This window comes from Fundulus heteroclitus, chromosome 23, assembly GCF_011125445.2.
Source record: "Fundulus heteroclitus isolate FHET01 chromosome 23, MU-UCD_Fhet_4.1, whole genome shotgun sequence".
Lineage (NCBI taxonomy): Eukaryota > Metazoa > Chordata > Actinopteri > Cyprinodontiformes > Fundulidae > Fundulus > Fundulus heteroclitus.
In genome coordinates, this window is record NC_046383.1 from 24,322,891 (window position 1) to 24,340,579 (window position 17,689).

Here is a 17,689-nt window from a genome sequence, read left to right on the forward strand (position 1 = left end):
ATATCTTTTCCATATGGGATAGAAGGTACAGGTCCATTACAGCATGGCCCATAAGACGAACCGTTTTTATCCCAAAACCAGTGCCAGCCTGAACTCTACAATAACACTCACATGTTTAATGAACACGAGCAACATGTTTCAGTGACCAGACGATTCAACCAGCGCTTTAAATCATCTGGTTACTGAAAAGTGCTTTATAAATAAACTTGCCTTTCTTTGCAACAATGTGCAAGGGTCATATGGACCGCACCTCAATCACGTTGAGTATGCAATGACAATAAAGGAATCCCGTCTTCATCTTGTCTTGTTGTACATTTTATGGCATTACGACCACAACTTCCCATGACATTATAGGAGAAGTTGTTGGATAGTTTGTAATTATTTATGGATGCTTGCCTTGCAGCACCCATGGCAGATAACCATTGTGGTGACTTACTTCTGGACTACATATTAACGCTTCTAATGTTTCATTGCTGATCATTAGCAGCAGCAGTGGCAAAGGTTCCTCACACAAAAGGATACGTTTTATACATGTAGAATATTTTAACTGGTAAATATCCATAATTTATACGTACAAACGTAGTGATATAACAGTATTTTTGTCGGAGCACACTTCAATACGCAGGTTTCTACATTGTATACTTTATCTTTGTCTCTATTTCTTTGTGTAGCTCCGCCCCATCTCGTCCCGTAGACGCTTACATCCAAAGTTAATCTCGGAGTCGACCTTTCCTAACATCCAAATTGTAGCTCCTATCTCCCAGAGATACACACAGCAGATCAATTTGCCTTCACCCCACCCTTAATGCATCTATCTTATTTCATGTGGCTGTCTGAAACTGGACCTCCTGTTGCCTAATAAATGACCGCCCAGATGTTGACTCTTCAGCTGGAAAAATGGAAGCAAACGAAAGCCGGGGCAGCTGAACCGATTTAATCATGGTTACTTCTGATGCTAATCCGCGGTTCAGCTGTGTGCGATGGTTTGCAGGTTAAGCCCCCCCCCCCCCCCTTCATGGACTCTTTATGAGACTTAATAATTAACCGCATCTTTATTTAAACGTCAGTCATTATTTGGAGTAGTAGCATGGCCCATCATTTAACACCGTCATGAAGAATCAAACCCAATTACCCTGCCCTTTTTAGATGCTGCAGGATTACTTTCTCGCTTGTTGCCATGGCAGTCACCCCACAGTGGCGTCTCCAAAGTGTGGTGAAGGATTACAGACTGAAATCAGACATCTGTGTCAAATCCTTCTCCAGCTCATTTCAGCTGGTTGTCATGTACTCGGGTGACAGATGACAGGCCGACACTCGCAGAGGAAACCAGAGCTCTGCAACTCCATGATCAGCTTCAGACGAACGTTTATACCCCCACTTCCCCCGCTCCCCCCTCCCGTCCTGAGGTGATATGGCTTTTGAGGTAAATACCATTTGTTTTGTGGCTTTTCTATGATGGCTGAATAATGACCTGGAGTTTGTGGCTAAATGAGAGTCTGAAGCCGGGATGGGAGTAATCTCGCCTTTCTTTCCGAGCCATGACATGGGGCAATAGAGATTAATGAGAGTGCAAGGGTCTTAACACTTTCAAGGGGAGAAACAGCTGCTTGGTTTTTGTGATGTTTACACTCTAGCTGCAGCAGGCGGCCATTTTCTGGCCCGGTGCTGAATCAGTTCCAACAAAACTCCATAAGATTTGCGGGTGAGAAAAAAAAAAAAAAAAAAACAAGAGTACGGTGCATAAATACAAGCTTACCTTCAGATACTCTATCACAGGTGAAAAAATTAAAATATTTGATCGCAGTCTCTCCTGTTTTTTCTTCCTCCTGGCGACTAATTTATGTGGTCTGGTGAGATGGTACACTTTTTCTGTGGAGGTTCTTGCTTGAAGTGGATCCTGAACGAGATCCTCCAGCTGGCGCTCCCACAAACCAATCAAAAGGAAGAGAAACGCCTCAATTCTGGGCCGGAGATAAAAATGCAGCGCTATTCTGCACAAAATATTTTAAAGTGGTCTGGCTGTTCTCAGCACCAAGCAGCGGGCACCAGCTCTCCATTAACTACACATGCATAAAAGCAATAGAAAGCATATTCAAGGCTAATTGATCATTTCTATGTCTTTTATCAAAAGCTTGAGCGCCCTCCCTTTCTGATGCCACCCCAAGTCCCTGTCCATATGATCCATATAAAAAAAACGCCCTATCTGTGAGCTTCCCCCTATATGTCCTCCACTCTTTTTCTAACAAGATAAAGTTTCTTATGTTTAAATTTAATGTAGGCGTCCGTGATGTTGCAATTGAAATGGCGCAGCTTAGTATGGGTAATTTGTATGCAATACAAATGCTTAACCATTTGTACTGCAATAATTAGAAATATGTGTTTATGCTTGGGTTTCAGCTAAGACACAGGCTTCCTCTGTTACGTCCCCCTGCAAGTTTTCTCTCCACGCTGGCAAAAACCCTGTGATGATTCTACAAATTTGCTTGCAAACAATTCAAGCAATAAAGAAGCGCGGAGAATTAAAAGATCAGCGTCTCTCTTTCTCTCTCTCTCTCAGTATTGTCTGCCAGAGGTAAAGCTTCTAAGTTGCAAATATTTGAACAGACTTTGTTCGCGAACGGAGCCTTATGAATAATTCATTCATTCGTTCATTAATTTTCTTTATGTAATATACCACAAAGTCATTACTTAGTCTGTTGCTCTGGAACAGATTTAAACCGAACAGCGCTGAGCTGAAAGAGTTTGCAGAACATTTTGTCCTCATAACTACGTCTCAGCGAGTTAGAATATGCGTTCTGATGAGGCTCATTAGTCACAATTAAAAGAAACATTTGAAAAATAACAACCTTTGCACAGGTATTAAACATACTTTTCATTAAGCCAAAATCTCTGTGTCAAAAATGTGTTTTTTATTAGTTAGATGTAATATTCTAATCTACTTAGAAATGAAATTAAACTGTCATAATGAACAGAAAGGAAGACTTGGAGAAAGAAAAACAGTCTCTGTATTTGATATGTATCATGTGCTTCACTTCTCTAATTGGGTTACTGAACTAAAATAACTTTTCAGTTATATTTTAGTTAAGGATTTAAGAGTTTCATGGTTCAACTCTTGTGTTGGGTCTTTTGAAGTGGATTCCCTAACACCACTAGAACATCGCCAGCTGCAATCCAGTCTTAGGTTGCTTAAAGTTATGACATATTAACGCTTTAGCAGCTTCACACATTAAGCAGAAAAACACATGCTTGCGAAAATGTCATTGGCAGCTACACAGTATAAGAAGACAAAACAAAAGTGTATTTAGAAACAACCATTATGACTGCCGCGCAGCTATCTTTTATTGGAAGTTAGAAAAGCAGAGGTTACAAACGCTACGGATAGTTTTTCTGAGTCCGGATTTCCCCCCCCCCATCTAGTCACAATTCAGGGAGTTAGTTGCTTTAGTGTCGGTTTCAGTTATCCCCTGATAAGAAAGTTGTTTTAATGTTTGCGATTAACCAAACAGCTTCTACAGCAAATGACTTCACTGAAGAGCGATGAGTGATCAAAGGAACCTAAAGAGATTGACACATTTGACCCCACTGGTAGTATTAGACAGTAATCTTTACATCAATCGCATAATCTCACATTGAAACAAGTTAGAATTTTTTCACGTTTTTTTTTAACAAAACCACTGGTGGCACAGCTGGTTTCTCATCTTATGTCTTTTTTTTAATAATCCCTGCTTTTCCAGTAGGACAGCCTTTAGTCTTCCCCTGTAATATTTCACTGGAGTCTAGTGTTGATTTTTCTTTTTTTTTTTTTTTCTTTTTAGACAGAAACACCAGGATTTGATGAGGATCTTGTTTGATTGATCAAGAGAAAATCAAAAGTCCTGGAAGATGTCTCAGTTTGAGCTGTCTTAAATACTCCTGAATACTAACTGTAAACAAGGAGGAATCTATTTGTGTACCCACATGCTGTTTACCCTTACCATACAGAGCCGACCACTGCCTCAAAACTATCCCAAGAACTTCAGACGCAGGTTTTTTTTTAAGGGTACTGTTGCCTCCTAAATAAGTTCCCTCAGCTATGCTGAAGGTTGTGCTCTGAAGCAGGCGCAGAAGACATATAGATGTGTAAAATAAGTAATGAATTGTGTCTGGCAAGTAATTTCTGTGTTGATTTGGCCATATCTTTTGGATCATTATACTGTTGAAAGACCCAGCGATGACTCATTTTCAGTGTTCTGATACAGTCCAACATATGTTGATTTAAAATGTCCAGGTGTTTCAAAGAAATCACTTAGAAAATATTTGAAAGTCCTTTTATGGAGAAACTATGAATATGAAACAGGCCCACTGCATCACAGATCCTTCGTTCTTTATATTAGTGGGTATGAAGTGTTTCAAATCATATTCCGTCTTTATTTTGTTTCAGAACCATCTGGAGTTTTTGTTGTTTAAAAACCTCCATTTTAATCTCATCTGACTAAAGCATAGGATTCTGCTTAAACTCCTATAGGACTTTACAGGTGCATAGCCACGTTATCTGACTTTTTTTAATTTCTATGTGAATAGCTCACTCTTGTTGCATTCAAAGTTTTTATGAAAGATTATCATGTCCTGCTGGCGTATTAATTGTTATTTTGGTGTTTTATGCTTTGTTTTTGCTCAATTTGTAATTATATAAAGCCTTTTCGTGTTTATTTTCAATATTAATGGAAGGAAGTACTGCACATGTGCAGCAGCGGTTAAAACAAGGAAGCGGCTAAGGGCTATTGGCATCTCCAAGCGAAACAATGAAGAAAGGTCCACAGTCCAGTGAAACAAAGTGGAAAAAAAAAAGACTGGTATGAATGTTGGCGTTCACTGAAGCGGACTCTAAACCTGCCGAGGCTCAGATGTGACCGCAGAGTTGACTGACGTGAGTAAATGTTCTGATAAAAGGCTCTGAAAGTTGCTGTAGATCAGTGTATTTAATTAATAACAGGTGGTCTTTGATCACGGCGAGATGCTGCTTTACTGTGAGGCATTGCAGAGGGTCAGGCTCGGTCCGGCATTATTTATAAGTGATTTATTAATTAAGCAAACTGGCATTATGATCGCTCTGCAATACTGCAAGTAGATGGTGCCACGTTTGTTTATATCTGCTCATCACGCCCGGTGCTGGATTCTATTTAGCCCCAAAAGGGACCATCAGAACACTATCAGGATGGAGGTTTGGTGTATATAACTTTATTTTATCATGATCAAACAGTGTATGGTCTTTATTAAATATGCTTATAACGTGGCTATATACCTTTAACAAGCTCCACATCAGTAGCTTTGTGATGGTGGGACAGAGTTCTCCTGACATAGTTGTTATGGAGACACTGAGATGCCACTCATCGCTGCAGTTCTCTGGCAGTGAGGTGTGAAGATTTTGTTTCACCTCCCATCCCGTCCTGCTCTTTGTGCATGGTGGCATGATAAATATGGGTCCTCCTCCAGTCTCGCAGCCAGTGGCTAAAAAAGGTGCCTCTTTGTCATTTATACCCCAGAGAAAAAGAAAGGTGGTGGTTACTAATGGAAAGTTGTTCTAAACCCTGATGAATAGAAATTTATAATGAAAGTTAAGAAATGCTTGAGCAACATTTATTTTAGTGGTCTTTACAGGGATACTTTTGAGCCCGGATATGTTTTTGAATATTTATTTCTTGACGTGGGATTTTTCTTCTGTCATCAAATGAACGTAAACAAATTCTTATTAGGATTTTTATTAAATCCCCAGAGTGATATTCTGCTACTACAATAAAATAACAATATTTTAAGGGGTTTTACAAATCAGGTGTGCCAGTAAAATTATCAACACCTCTAATTACAAAAACAGCCATTTATTGGGTAACCTGTGGTGCAAAGTGTCTGTGTGGTTCATTTGATGAACTCACTTTTAGCCTTCCAGTGCTCGCCCTTGTCCTGATCAGCATCGACTGTAACGGCCTACCTGTAAATTTCCTAGATTATCCAATCAGATCTGTGAATATTTTTAATTTAATACTTATGCTTAGATTGTGGTGTCTAGGTTCTTACAAAAGGCTCAAGATTTCTTCTATAAACATCTTAAAATGTTTGTTGAAAAGCAAAGTTGGTGGGGTTTTTTTTTCTGTCACCTGTGGAAAAGTTGACAAATACATTTTTAAACCAATTTACAGTATCACCTTTTGAAGTAATTTTTTTGTTAATTTTCCATGTTTTGCTAAATATCTCCAATATATTCTTATTTTCATTGCACTTGTCATAAATATGGCCAAAAAAGTCAACTATTTCAGTCCATGGGGCAATAGACAAAATGCACTCATATACCAATGGGCATTTTTTTTCCTGTTTTGTGTCTTATGTAAGTTTTGTGGAAATATTTATTGCACTGTTCATAACCACATAGCAACTGTTGCCGGCCAGCTGATGCACATGTGGCATACCAACCATCTGCATGCGTTTAATCCTTGGAAGGATTTATCTGGTGCTCTTCTGGCAATCTGAGCGGTTTCTAGCATGCATATTACTCTCAAATTGGTAAAAGCAGTGTGTAATACCCCACATCCTCGCCCACCCCCCACTGGACTTTAATATGAGATTATAATCAAACTAGAATAAAAGATAATTTTTAAATGAGTGAAGCTTAGAAATGGATGACATTAATACGCAGCTCCTCATGTAAAGCGCAGAAATAGCCATCCTTTAAAAACAACGATTTCCACTTAAAACAATTAGAATTTCTTTCTATAAAAATTGTGACACACTGTAGTGGGACAGGAACTTTCTCACTGTGGGGTTGATCACCACGTAGTTGCCACTATGAATCATTTCTTCAAAAATGCACCCTAAATATTTAATTGCAGATAATCTAGACGACCAATCATCTGACATTAATTTTATAATTTACACGTAATGGTTTGTAGGGTACACTAATCTATACCTATGCATGCCAGTAATCAATAGTCAGTCATTACTGATCAAACTTTTGCCAGAAGGATGATTTTTTTCCCCCTCCCCAGTGAATGTTCCTTATCAAACGTTTTAAGAAAACAATCAGATACTGTGTCTTATATCATCGCTGTTCCACATCTCCATTTTAAATCTAAAATAGGCAAGCAGGTTGGTGTGAATAAATCAACTGTGGGAGCAATTGTAAGAAAATGGGAGGCATACAAGACCATTGATAATCTCCCTCGATTTGCGGCCCCATGCAAGTTCTCATCCTGTGGGGTCAAAATGATCATGGGAACGGTGATCAAAAATCCCAGAGCTACACGGAGGGACCTGATGAATGACCTGCAGAGAGCTGGGTAACAACAGTAACAAAGGCTACCATCAGTAACACACTACGCCAAGAGAGACTCAAACCCTGCAGTGCCAGGCATGTGCCGTTGCTAAGGCAGGACGCGTCCATTCCTGTCTGAGGTTTGGGGGACGTCTGGGGGTGGAAACGTCATCATTTGGGGCTATTTTTTCTGCAAAGGGGACAGGACGACTGATCCGTGTTAAATGAAGAATGAATGGGGCCATGCATCGTGAGATTTTAAGCCAAAACATCCGTCCATCAGCGAGAGCAATAAAGATCAAACCTGGCTGGGTCTTCCAACATGACAATGATCCCAAACACACAGCTTGGACAACGAAGGAGTGGCTCCGTAAAAAGCATTTGAAGGTCCTGGAGTGGCCTGGCCAGTCTCAAGACCTCAACCTCAAAGAAAACTTGTGGAGGGAGATGAAAGTCTGTGTTTCCCAGCGACAGACCCAAAACATCACTGCACTAGAAGAGATCTGCAGGGAGGAATGGGCCAAAATACCAGCTACAGTGATGCAAACCTGCTGAAGACGTACAGGAAACGTTGGACCTATGTCATTGCCAATGAAGCCCATGCTACAAAGTATTGAGATGAACTTTTGTTATTGACCAAATACTTAATTTCCACCATAATTTATAAATAAATTCTTTAAAATCAACGCAATGTGATTTTCTGGGGTTTTTGTTTTTTTCATTTTGTCTCTCACAGACCTATGATGAAAATTACAGACCTCTTTCATCTTTCTAAGAAGGAGGAATTGCAAAATCAGTGGCTGACTAAATGCCTATTTTATCCCGCTGTGGTTCTGACACACCGATCAAGCTTCTTTTCAATGTGCGTTTTTTATTTTCTCTGTATGAGTCTCAGAACTCCTCCCTCCTGGAGCTGGCTGCCCCCGGAGAAAGATTCATCGTAACGGCCCGATCAGCCAATCAGAGGCAACCTTACGATTTGTGGAACCATTAAGAAGTTATTGTTTCTAATTTAAGTCCAGCAAGGATATTTTGAAGGTACTTCAATAAAAGCAGTTCTTTGACATCCAGTGTGTCCAGTTCACTCTTAACGAGTCACTCAAAAGGTTTGATCAAGACTGAACCAGCTCCATTATAATAACTATAATACTGATATTTTTTTTTTATACAGCGGGGAGCTTAGTAATGAATGTGGAGAAGGATTTCCCCCTAAGCTCTCGTTTAAAGGCATGAGAGAAATTAGCCACCATCAGGGTCTTTATCTCGATTATACAGTAAAACGGGGAACACGGGAGGAAAATTGCTCTGAAGCTATTTGAGAGTGTTTTATGAAGCAGCGACAACCCCGGGGCTATGGTCGTGGGCATGCAAAGATAATTGGCCAGCGCTGGGAAAATGTTGGTGAGAATTAAGACAACGTTTCCCCGCCGATTATCTAATAGTCGAGAACAGCAGATTTCCACTTAAAGTCAAGTTAAATAGGTGCCTTTTTGTTTCATAAAATGCTGCTGAAGCCCATTGTGAAGCAGCGTGTAAAATACCTTCCGCTATCATGTAATGATTTCTAACAGATTGGCTATATATTAAGCCGAGTCGGGGCTTCGTCTCTCTCTCTTTCCCAATAATGTAGTTACTGTTTACCTGTCCTGCTGCGTTCAGTGTCGGGTATCATCCCTTGCGGACAATCAGTGTTTATTTTCCAGATTTATGTTGCAGTGTCCTCCAGTATTTCATCACCTGCAAAATACTCTGCACTCCTCATTTGATTTATATTGGCCCTCGGCCCCGCGGCGCCCAGCACACTACAGCACAGTAGCGCCGTGGCGTAGCCGAGCAGTAGCCCTTGGAGGTGATTTATGAGCAATGGCGTTTCCGGTCAGAACATCTTAATTGAGCCTGGATATTGTTCAGTGCAGTCCTTGAGAAAGGGATAAGGTAATGAGGGGGAAAATGACAACTGGAAGACACTTTGGCAGTAAATCGGCCTCCCCGCATCTGCCAAGAGGACACTTTTTTAAAAAAAGTACTCCACGTAAGATCTTTGCCAACGCTGTGGAGCGTCAAGATCGAATGGGGCGACCTGATTGGAAGCTGCGATCAGGCTTCTCTTCATTATCTTCTGCAGGTCTTAATCCACTGGTGAGTAGTTTGCAACAGAGGGAGCTCAGAGTAACTTTGAACGCTCTTGCTCGGCGGGCCCTCCGAGGATCTCTGCAGCTGGATGTGAGGCGTTCTTTGTGGAGCAGGGGGCGTCACCTGTGTGTCACACGGGGGTATGAATGAAATATCTATGCCGGATTCGAAGCGCGCCGGTTACACAAACAGCAGCTATGATGCTGACAGCGTCCTGTCTGAAGAGCTTAATGATGGCGCGCACGTCGTCGGGCCTCGGTACTGGCGCCACAGCGAAGAAGGGGAGGAAGCAGGACTGGCGCCGGGGGAACTGCTTAAGTAGACTCACAATGGGCCGGTTTGTCTGCTGCAGTCAGCGTTATTGACTGACATCTGTCACCACAGCGTGTGAGGATGTACGCGCACGGGCTCCTGTAGAGGCGAAAAGGTCTGCGATAGACAAAAGTAATGCACGATAGTGAAATGTTAGAAACAATATTGTTCAAGGTGCTTTGCAATAGGCCCAGCAGAATCAAAATTAAAGCCAGTAGCTATTTTCTTAAGGACATTTATTGACCTACAAAAACCAATAACCATCTGCTTGACCATTTTAACAAGTGTGTAAATGAAATTTGCTTCCGTGTTGGGTCATATTTGTACTCCAGACAAACAAGAGGGCATTGATTGCTAATTAAAGGTTTCTAGATATACTGATCAGTTTAAAAAAAACTATGTTACATTTGAAAAAAATGCTTTGTTTAGTTATTTTATAGGAGTTATGTATGTTAATTCTAAACATGGTTTTTCTATTCAATTAATTATTGCAATCACTTAAAAACTCAATGAAAACTCTATTTATTAAGGGCGTTTGTGCGTCTTTCTTGAGTTGCCAACGACATAACAAAATAATACAGCAAAGAAAGAATACAAGAAAATGTTTGGCTGGGTAAAACTGTTCCTATAAAAATAAAAATAATATATTTAAAAAAGCTTAACAGTAATTAAACAGGCTTTTTATTGGACTTAACTCAGCAGCTGATACCTTGTTTCATAATATTTTATGCAACAAATCTGCCCATCTAGTATTTTCTAACATTTCTGTTGTTATATTTCTTGAATTATTGTTTTTACTTACAATTTAACCTGCAGTAGGTGTCGTTTCTTAACTTTGATATTGATAAGATTTTACCTGCATACAACTTTTTAATCAAGTCTCAAATATGATTTGGAGTTTTGCTCATAAAGCAGAGAGACTATTGCAGGGTCTCCGCTTCTGGTTTCTTTTCTGAGTTTCACCTCCGGTGTTTCACAGGGGTTATAGAGCTGACTTACACCCCCATTTTGTCACTTCTGTGCTTCATTGCATTTAGAATATGCTCCCCTGATAATTCCCCACACTTGACGTGGCAGAATAAGGCCAGAATAAGACCCCAAATGTGCTATTAAGACTCCCATTTTTCTAACCGTGTCACAGTGGATCTGCAAGAATGTGCAGAAGGAATGTAGGTTTAACATAATCACAGCTCTCAGTAGAACATTAAACAGAAAGAAAGAAAAAATCTATATTTTTTATAATTTTTTATAATCTAATATTTATTTGGGATCTAATGACATTTGACAGAACATCATTTAGCATATATAGCCCAAGAGTGGTGATAAATGCAATTTAAATGCTGGTATTCTTCCTCGCAGTCAGCCGGTTATGTAGAGAGAACTATAGTATTTGATAATTTTTTCTTTTTTCAGACTTTGTTCCTTTATTTAGACGACATTGCAGCACAATCAAGGGAATTTCCTTTTTCTTCCACCCTCAACAGAGAAATGTGTGAATCACAAGCGTGTGAACGGAAGATTTTAAACCTCCAATTTATCTTGAGACGCTTTTGCCCCCTCCTGTGAGCTTCTGAAAACTCTGACATGTCACTCATCTAAAATTAGAAGAGAGAGCAGATGTGTTACTTCTGGATATTTTTGGAAATGTGCAACTAGACTTGTCCCAGTAAACACTGCAGAAGAAAATAATAAACTGCATAGTATAATTTCATCATTGCAAGTGTGAGTCCTCTCAGAAACATTGCCTAACTATATGTGGAGTTCAGGGCACACAGCTCTGTTAGATAGGTAGCTATTAAAATTAAGTTCTCCACTATGAAATGTTCCCATGTCGATGTTTGTGATGTTTGATCTCAGTTGTTATTTGCCTCTGTAAAAAAGTCATTTAGTTGACCTTGAACAACATAAATAATCTGATAACAGGATGTGGCGAACAGGCAGAATAATGGTTGGTAAAAATCCATCTATGTGCAAAGATGACCAATGAGCTTAAAGGTGCATAGACTCATTATTCGACTTTTTTTTAAATTTATATGTCAGCAGCCAGTCTTACCTTAAAAATTAAAACAAAAGACGTTTCCTCGAGTAGGAAGGCATCTTTTTGCATTCATCCTTCATGGGTGAATGCTGCCTTCTTGCTGTCTGTCCTTGCCTCAGCTGTGTTTTTTTGCCATGCCACTTCCATGGCTGCCTTCATGCGCTGACTTGTAAGTTTTTCCCTTTTATTTAAATTACACATTTTCTGCTCACCTTGCTGCCTCTGGGTGCTACTTTAAAGAAACATGCCTCTTTATGTCCCTTAACAGTCTCGTAAATGCTGAAATCTTCCTTTTAAAGGCTCCGGTAAGCCCTTCAACACTCAGAAGCACACCAAACCAAATAGCTAAGGTTTAAATGGGATAATCTTCCAATAAAATGCTGAGTAATGATGTTTGAATCACGTGAGCCCGATTTGATATGGCTATGTAGCATTTCTACTCATTTCAAGTACAAACAAATATGGGAGTTTCTTAAAGGTCATAGCTGCAACTTTTTCATCAAAATTATAAATTTTTTCAACAATAATACATCCACAGAACATCTACAGTGGTGCAGAATACTAATATAAATTTTCCTGAAAAATAAATATATAGTATAAAACTGTTTTCTAAATTTAGAAAATTTAGAAAAAATTTAGAAAATCTAAATTTTCTGGTTACGATACCATTGTTTCCACTTTCCTTCTGGACAGGTGAGCTAAAGGTTTGCTGAGGCTAACAAAAGGACCTGGCAACCGGCTGGCAAACGATACACCTAAAGGTTGGAATGAGAGCTGGAGATCTCGAGTGCGCCACCTACTGGCCAGGAGTAGTTAAACTTGTAGATGTCTTCTTTAGTCATTGAACAGATTTTATTTTTATTTTTTTCATTTCTTTAGTTTTTCATTGTTGATTTTTTTTAAAACCTACAGACTGGGGCGTCATAATTTTCTTTCAGATGACAATATTTCAGACTGAAGAGATGGCACTCCTCATTGCTTTATTTTGAGGAACTATTATAGTTTCCACCAAACCTTCTGCAACGCAGGGTCTAATCCTCAAACTAAATCCTATTTGCTTGGCTTTACATCAGGTCTGAATGAGAGCCTTTTTTTTTTTAATGGCCTGATATCAGATCAATGGGGTAATGCTTCCCCTCCTGAATCCACTTTCTGTTAGGGGCCTGTAATCATGCTGTCAGTGCAGTATCACTTTAGAGACAGCTGCTGTGTGCTGCAAGGCCTTCGGGCTGATAACTGAGGGCAATGAGCAGTGACGGCGATGGCTTTTGATAGTAGATTTTCTGTTGCTTTGCATCCTCAAGGAGGATGTCGGTAATCGACCGCCTATAAAGACTGCAGCGCCCGGGCCAGGATCTGAGGCAATTGATCCGAAAGGAAGGCAGAGTGCCCAAATGGATAAGTTCAGGTGGTTCTGTGTTACGGGTCAGCAAGGTCATCTGAGTCAGGACACACCGCGCCTGGCAGCTCCGGGATGTTTTTAAAATTTGATATGTTAATCTCTAAATGAATTGATTTTCAGCGCTGATTTCAGCATTGGATGGCAGCATGAAGGATGACACACACCCAGGTGCAGAGAGACACCGATCTTTGAGAAAAACGTAACTACTGCTTTTCACGACTTATACTCTGATTTAACAGTCTGCTTATATATGATGCAGAATTGTACCGTTTTTACTTCATTGCTGCCTCGTTGCTGGGAAAACCTCACAATGGCGCTTGTTAAAGGGCATTAATAATGACATCATCAATGGAAATAAATTTTCCTTTTCACTTTTCTTTTCCCAACGTTTACAAATAACTTTAAGATGTACCTTCTTGATACAACGCCACTGTTTCAACAAACACGATTTTTAAATTAACCATAAGCAGTTTAAATAAAGATTTGCACCTGATGTCAAATTGAGCCTGAAAAAATGTAAATCTGTGAGAGCGAAAAAAAAAAAAAAGCTGCAACAACCTGAATGCATACGTGCTGAAACCAACACTTTGTTGAATCCCTTTTCAGCAATCCATTTTTTTCTGTAGGAGACTGTCAGCATCTCCCGTCTGGCCCTGTCAATATTCGCTGACTCTCACTTGCCTAAGTTCTCCAGATCTATCTGTGAGGACATCTCTTGTCCACGGCCCTCTTCAGTCGATTTCACGGGTCTTCTGTCAAATTTTAGGCCCGGGCGTGATTTTGATCGATATAGCTCCAACACAAAATATCAGAATATTACATGAGATCAACACACATGTATTGATGTTTTGAACAGAAAAGTTTGTTCTTTTTTATGGACTTCCAAAAGCACCGAGGAACCACGCTTGAATGGATTCTAACAATCCTCTCCAAACTGTGGTCATCCCTGTTGCTGGTGCAGCTTTTTCTCACCACACGTTTTCCTTCTACTAAACTTTCTGTGAATACGTTTGGATACAGAACTCTGTGGATAAAACCTGATTCTTTAGCAATGTTGTTTTGTGGCTTTCCCTCTTTATGGAGGCTGTCAGTGACTGTATTCTGGACATCTGTCAAGTCTTCCCCATGATTGTGCAGCCTACAGACCCAGAATGACTGTTTCGTGTCCGCTCCATCATCCCAAACCGGGCCATGCGGTAATCCCCACTGGCATCCAGTCTCCCTGGGTTATTTTGAAATGGTTTAGATTTAAAATAAATGTAAAATTTTTACAACACTCAGTTCTGGTCATGGTAATCGGACTGTTCACTTGGCATAATAATTACTAATTCAAACAACTTTTTAGGCATGGAACTGGAACACGTTTTTATTTATTGTTTTATTTTATCTTTTTATTTCGTCATGAAAGCATATCTCTGAGGTACTGACTGATTGATTGAGTTTGCCCTTACGCCTCATCTAAGAACAGAAAAGCTGAATGGGCTGTGCGTTTGCTCTCAAAGCCGGATTATTGTTTTGTGCGTTTCTGCATATAGGACAGAAGCCACAAGCCCCTGACACAGCTTCTTTTTCCTTGAAACTTGTACCGGAGGACACTTGAGCTCCCAAGAGGGAAGCAGGTCTTCATCTATCATCTCAGGAGCTGTTTTGGGGGGTTGCAGTGATGCAGCGCCCAATCGGAGCTTCTCACGGATGCAATGTGGGAACACTGCAGAAATCTGTTGGCTAAAAATAGTGCTCTCTGTGTGCTATGGTTTTTCCTTCCTCTTTCCTTCAGGTCCTCTGGAGAGGATGAAGTGCATATTTTAAAATGTCAACAAGAGGGGATCTGTTCTGCCTCTTAAATGGAGTGAAGGGTGTGCCGGCGACTGCGCAGGGAAGCCTAGATTAATGTTCAAACAAATGTCTGTGTTTGCAGAAAACACTGAAATCGTGTTTAACTGAAAATGCCTTTCTAATTACATGCTTTCATACGTTCAGATCGGTTGCGGAGCACGCACCTAATAATTAAACCCTCTGAAAAATATCTATACGGTGCTCAAAAATACAAAGCCTTCGGTTGAAAAGTGAACCGCTGTGTGGGCTAAAAGAAAAACGAAAAAAAAAAGAAGCAGGATAAGTGTCGGAGACACCAAAATGATGACAATTTTATCCACGACAAGAAAAAAAAGTGTGGCAACCAGCGGATTATCCTGCATCATCAACTTCAGTTGTAGGCAGAAATTTCACAGCTGGCAGGTCCTTCCATGTGTGCTGTCAAAATGTCTCAGCAGAGGCACAGAAGAAATAAAGGAGACTTGAGCTCCAGAAACAGAGCAACGCGAGCCAAGAGAACTCCACGTGCAGGAAAGGGAGACTGAAATGTCCAGGAGTGCCGTTAACTGGAGCAGAGATTTGAAAGGAGGCAGCAGGTGCGCTGAGCTGATGAGCAAAAAAAATTACAATATTTGAATGTGATAGAAGGCGGAGAGGCCGAAGGAGCTGTGAATAAATGATGGGAACGGAGGTGGCGGCTTTACAGAGACATGTTTCTGCTTTCCTACAAATGGAGCAGGAGCGCCGGTTCTCCGAATCTCAGAATACAGACGAGCAGATACGTGTCTGTCAAGCTGCATCTGATGGGTCATCGTTCTAGACAAGAGGCAAGGACCCAAATGTAAAGTTGCAGTGATAAAAAGCCGTTTTCTGACAGACGTGACAGGGAGAAGTACAGCAGCTCCGCCGGGCCCTGATCTGAAGATAATGGAGTCTGCCTGACATTAAACAAAGAGACAGAGAAAAATGAGTTTATTTCACTCGTTCACATTTAGTTTTACTGCCTTTGTCTTGCGTGTGAGACCTTTTACATCCCGCATTTGTTTAGATTTCCCACGTTTGTCGCCATACCTGAGCAAATAAATCCCTTCTGCAGAAATATAGTCACTTACAGAAGTGTTGAAAAGTATCTTCCCCTACCAGATTTATTCTGATTTATTCTGAATAGCTGATGAGAAACAAACTTGTTGACATATATCAGTCTGGAAAGGGTCAAAAAGCCATTTGTAAAGCCGTTCTCTACAAAGAGAGAAAACATGGAGCAGTGGAAAACCTCCCCAGCAGTTTCACATTTGCTGAAACTCCTCTCCACTACTTTTGAGAAAATGTTCTATGGACTGATAAAACAAAAGTAAAACCGTTTGTAGAGTGGGTCATGTTACATTTGATTTAAAGATAATGCGGGATTTCAGAAAAAGCGCATATAGGAAATCAAACGTGGTGCTGGCAGTGGAACCGTGTGGGGCTGCTTCGCTGCTTCGGGGACCTGGATGACTTGCTGTAAATGATGGGGGCATGAATTCTGCTCTCAGGAAATCCTGACGTAGGATCTACAGCCATGAAATCCTGTTCTTAAGCTCAATCACTCTTGTACTATGCAGTTTGGAGTGGCCTAGTCAAAGTCCTTACTCAAATCTGACTGAGATGCTGTGACATGACCTTAAACAGGGTCAAAATCTCTCCATTGTGGCTGAATTGAACCAGTTCTACAATGAAAACTGGGCCAAAAATCCTCCATGGCGACCAGGACTGATTGCCAAGTTATTGCAGAGACACATAGTTTTGTAAATCTTTTTTTCTAATAAATGAAATTATCATCTGAAAACCTGCTTTTTGTGTTTACTCGGGTCACCCTTTCCTGATATTTATGGTCTGAAACATTTAAGTGTGACATAAAAATAGCAAAAACATCAGAAAGAAATCAGCAAGGGTGCAGACACTTCTCAAAGCATCGTATTTTCTGTTTTTTGACACCTTTTCACCACTCCTATTTTACTGTTTCCACCCATTCACCGTATCTTGCAACAGTTCCACTTAAACCTTTCCAGATATTGTTATGTCAGAACCACTACCTTCAATGAATGTCATTGGGATTTTAGGTGATACCAACACATAGTGGTGAATTACTACAAAGTGGAATAAGTTTTTTTTTTTTTTTTATAAACATTCATCTGACAGAATCCAAATATCACTGCAGGTCATACTAGACTTTGACCATGTGTGGACTACAGAAAATAAATAAATGAAACTTTGTGCACCTAATTCTTGTTTTTGAAATTCCTTGAGGTCATATGTTCCATCGTCGTTCCACCCTAAAAAGAGGATGTTTCAAATAAATCAATAAAACTTCAAAACCTACAAGATCCAAGCCCAGGATGAGAGCATGTAAGCTTTTCACGTGGAAAGTTATGAATGCCTCAGCCATGATGACTGGCTATCATGGATTGAACTGTAAACGGTTGACAGATCTCATTTCAATAAATAGTATTGGGTAATCTCTGATATTATTAAATAGATTTCTCTTGCTCTTGCTGATAATCCACCCAAACTGAATGACTAAAATGCTTTTTCATGGAAGAGTTTTTAAAGCGTCTGTGAAACTTGAAGGGACGGGAGAGCTTGGGCAAACTTTTAACTAGATTCCAATTGCTTTAATGTTTTGAATCCCTGCCGTCCAAATGGTCTTAACATCTTTCTGTCTGGTAAG